The sequence below is a fragment of the Aptenodytes forsteri genome, unplaced genomic scaffold (genome assembly GCF_000699145.1).
Source record: "Aptenodytes forsteri isolate BGI_AS27 unplaced genomic scaffold, ASM69914v1 Scaffold113, whole genome shotgun sequence".
Classification (NCBI taxonomy): domain Eukaryota; kingdom Metazoa; phylum Chordata; class Aves; order Sphenisciformes; family Spheniscidae; genus Aptenodytes; species Aptenodytes forsteri.
In genome coordinates this window covers 29,818-34,539 of record NW_008795032.1, presented here as the reverse complement: position 1 = coordinate 34,539, position 4,722 = coordinate 29,818, and positions in this window count along the sequence as shown.

Here is a 4,722-nt window from a genome sequence, read left to right as displayed (position 1 = left end):
GCGGCCCCGCCGCGCGTCTTGTTCCCGCGCCGTGCCCCTCTCCCCTGCCGGCCCTGCGCAGGAGCGGGGGGGCTGCCTGGGGGGAACGGCGTGCTGCAGGCAATAAGTAAAACAATTAGCAGAAGGCGGTTTCGGCCCATCGAGCGCTGGGTTAGGGGCCCAGCACGCTTCCGCTGCGCCACGGCGTCCTTCCATGTGCGCATCCTCATCCGTGCTCCCCGCCCCAGCCCTGGGGGGTGCTCCCATGGGGGGCTCTGCCTGCACCCCAGCTCTGGGGGATGCTGGAACGGGGTGTGTGTGTGTGTGTGTGTGTGTGCCCCGCGGCGCTGGGCGCGGGGGGGGGGGTACCGTCATCCCAGCAGGGGATGCGTGCGAGGTGACCTTAACAGCCCTGCTGTCCCCCCGAACAGGGTGACTATGAATGAACGCACTGTGTGTGGCTGTCCCGTCTGCTGTGAGAGCTTTGACCTTCTCCCAGGGACCGGAGGAGAAGTCCCCCGCCGTGTTGCTGAGAGCTGAACAGATCCCCATCTGGGATCTTCTGGTTTTTGGCCAGTCTGGTAGGAACTGCCATTCACCTGTTGGATACAACTGCCTATGCATAAGATTTTGGGAAAACAGGCAAGTATTCTGTGGGAAACATAAAAGAATGAAGGTGGGTGTATTTTTTTGAACAGATTTCTCACAAATTTGGGGGCCTGTTTTGCAAAACTTGCAAACTGTGAGATTTAAATATTTTTTGAAAAAACCAAAAGAGAACATAAAGCCTGGGACCTGGGCTACTCAACACATCACACACCTCGTACCCACCTCAAACTGCGTCAGTGTATTCACACCAGCTCCATGGGAGCAAGACTCAAGAGCAAAAGGAGGACACCCTGTCAGCGCTGCGATTTGGCTCCTCATTTTGGAGAAGCTGAGGCTGTTACCCACGTGCTTACCCGGTACAGAGCCTGTTTGGCCTTGTGGTGGGTTTCAGGCAATGACTGCCTGTCTTCCTGCCTCTTCACTCCCACAGCCCATTTCCAGTGGGGGTTGGTGTTATGCCACATTGGTGGTACACAGATCTTTTGGCTAATCCCTTTCCTCTTGTGTCCTGGGGTGACAGTCCGCAAGAGCTGCCAACCCTATCAAGATGTTCCTGCCTTGTAGCACATCTCTGCTTCAGGCATCTTGTTGGATTTTGTTGACGGACTTGACTGCTAGCATCCAGTCAGTGCGGTAACAGCCAGACCTTGTGCTGGTGCCAAAGTCAGGCCTGTCCCAAGCCACAGCTCTGTCCCCTGGTCCTGCCTGCTTAAGCCACCTGGGTGTGCAAGACCTCCTAGGGCACTGGGACAAGCAACAGCAACACATCATCTCACAAATGCTTTGCCTTGATCTCCCAAGGAGGTCAACCAAGCACCCAACAAGGGCTTGATAGAGGTACTAGCTAGCCTAGCTCATGGGGCACTTGCTGCCTGTGTGGTGAGAGTCTGTACCTTGCCCCGTGGGGGTACTGAGGTGTGTACCAGGGCCGTGCTCAGAGAAAGGGACCTCTCATGTTGAGCCATGTCTGAGTCCAAGTACTGGGCTGCTGCAGAAGGTGCAGATGGCATATAAGGGCATACTTTTTGACCTTGAAGACAGTCAAGCAGTGGAGCAGGTTGTGCAAGGGAGGTTGTGCAGCCTCTGTCCTTGGAAGTTTTCAAGACCCAGCTGTATGAAGCCCAGAATAATGTGGTCTGACACTAACAGCTGACCCTGCTTTGAGGATGAGGTGGGACTAGAGATCTTCTGGGGTTCCCCCACTCATCTCAGGGTTGTTCTGTCTCAAGAGAGAGTTGGCCTCGATGGGCCGAGGCCAACTGTATGAGGTTCAACAAGGACAAGTGCCGGGTCCTGCACTTCGGCCACAACAACCCCATGCAGCGCTACAGGCTTGGGGAAGAGTGGCTGGAAAGCTGCCTGTCAGAAAAGGACCTGGGGGTGCTGGTCGACAGCCGGCTGAACATGAGCCGGCAGTGTGCCCAGGCGGCCAAGAAGGCCAATGGCATCCTGGCCTGTATCAGAAATAGCGTGGCCAGCAGGAGTAGGGGAGTGATCGTGCCCCTGTACTCGGCCCTGGTGAGGCCGCACCTCGAATACTGTGTTCAGTTTTGGGCCCCTCACTACAAGAAGGACGTCGACGTGCTGGAGCGTGTCCAGAGAAGGGCAACGAGGCTGGTGAGGGGTCTGGAGAACAAGTCTTATGAGGAGCGGCTGAGGGAACTGGGGTTGTTTAGCCTGGAGAAAAGGAGGCTGAGGGGAGACCTCATCGCTCTCTACAACTACCTGAAAGGAGGTTGTAGCGAGGTGGGTGTTGGTCTTTTCTCCCAAGTAACAAGCGATAGGACGAGAGGAAACGGCCTCAAGTTGTGCCAGGGGAGGTTTAGATTGGATGTGAGGAAAAATGTCTTTACTGAAAGAGTGGTGAAACATTGGAACAGGCTGCCCAGGGAAGTGGTTGAGTCCCCATCCCTGGAGGTATTTAAAAGACGAGTAGATGAGGCGCTTAGGGACATGGTTTAGTGGGCATGGTGGTGTTGGGTCGACGGTTGGACTCGATGATCTTAGAGGTCTTTTCCAACCTCAATGATTCTATGATTCTATGATTCTAAGAGCCATGTCCATATGCTCTGCTCACCTGTGGCATCTGGGAGAACTTGCCTGCTCCTGCAGTCCTTGCCCATACCTTTCCCTTGGAGCTGCAGTGCTTATCCTGCCTCTTCCCCATGGGAAACTCCCTACATTCCCCATTCCTCCACACTTCGCCCACTTGCTGGAGTGGCAGCTCCCAACTTAGATTTGAGTCACCATATAGCAGATATTTGCAATTTTTCTTTTCAAGACTGATGGAAGATGGACTCACAACATGGAAAAGCATTTGGTGAAGTGAAAGGACCTGTATCTCCTGTTTAAAATGTGGGAAATTTCCCAAATTTCCATGCGTTTCATCAAAATTCTCCTTTCTCCAACCCATTTCGTCCCCAAAAGCCCCTGCCTGTTCCTCACCTAAAACTCACTTCTCCCCAAATGTCCCTGCTCAATGTTCTGGCCACTCAGCGCATCCTGACATCTACTTACCTACGCAGCCACCTCACAAGATGATTTCTGTTCTCCTAAGCTTTCTTTTTTTGCCCAGTCTTGGGATTTTCCTAGCACTCCCTCCCCTCTTTCCCCTCACACTGTTGAGTCCAGGCTCATTGGAAAGAGCCCAGGCAACACAGAGACAAGGACGCAGAAAACGGGTATGTACTTACATTTCCAGCCCAAGTATCCACTGAGCAGGAGTCCTTCACCCACCCTGCAGTGCCTTCCCATGGCACAGCCTGATGGCCCAGGGAAATCCTCCTTCTCAAGGAGTCCTTTTTAAGGCAAGTCTTCCTGGAGGTGCCTCATGATTTATCACTCCACTGCTGCATCCTGAAATACGGTTTTCTTTCATACCCGTGTTCCCATACTGCACGAATGGGTCTGGAGTTGTACCTCTCAGATATGGTTTTGAGTTGTTCTTGAGTAATTCTTCCTGGTACTGGTTTGCAAAGAGTTGCAAATAGCAATACTCACTTCTGTCAGCCTGCGGGATCACCTTGGAGATATTTGAAAGCCATCTGGACATGATCCTGGGCAACTGGCTCTAGGTGGCCCTGCTTGAGCAGGGGGATTGGACAAGATGACCTCCAGAGGTCCCTTCCAACCTCAGCCATTCTACGATTCTGTGACATCATGCAGCGGGATCCCTAACCACTCTCACATAGGTGGAGATGTATCACGCTCATCTCTCCAGAAATATAACGGATACAGGGCCACGGACCCTGGATTCAGTTTCCTGACACTCTTCTGGTATGGCTGGAGGTCTTATAGGTACACCACTGTGCACATCCCTTGACGAAGCTGCAATATGGGTGTGACCTGAAACATCCTTGGCTGCCTGCAGTCCCCAGGGTTATCTGTTACATTTGGGTTAGCAGATAACCACAGGCTTATGGGAGACTCAAACCTTTTTTCACTGGAACCAAAATAAGATGATGTAGGGCATTTCTAGCAACGCTAGTGATCTGTGTTCAAGCAGTCAAAGCAAGCTCCCCTCAGTTGTTCACTCCTTAAATGCTGCTGACTGTATTTAGATTGTGATTGACTTTGATGGGCGTGTAGGTGCTGACTTATGTCTAGATACCTACAGTCGGATGTCATAATCTTGAACTGAATCCCATTCTTATATCCAGTCAACTGAATCTCTCTCCTTACTCTTTACTTTCTGGTGGGAGGAACTGATTACCATGAGATGAACGACATCAATATGCCAGCAATCTGTTGGCATATTTTTCCTGAAAATACGCACAACTTTTTTTTCTGACTTTGCTGGAATTTTGCTACAAGTTAGGTTTATGTATGCTGGAGTTGTGTTCTTATAACAGTGATTTATTTTAGATGTGCTTGAAAGCTAGCCATTGTGTAGAAGAAGGGAAAAAGGCTTAAACATTTTGTAGTTAATGTACAGATTTTATGGCTTATTTCTCTGTAATATTTTGGAAAGTTACATTAAATATATTCATTTATTCATTATACAGATTATGTACATTTCTCAGTATTTTCCAACAAAAGCTAAAATGTTCAAACCCTTTACAGACTTTGAGGAATGCATTAATTCTTTGACTTTTAACCTTTCAGGCATGAACAATTTTCAGAAAATCAGTAAGA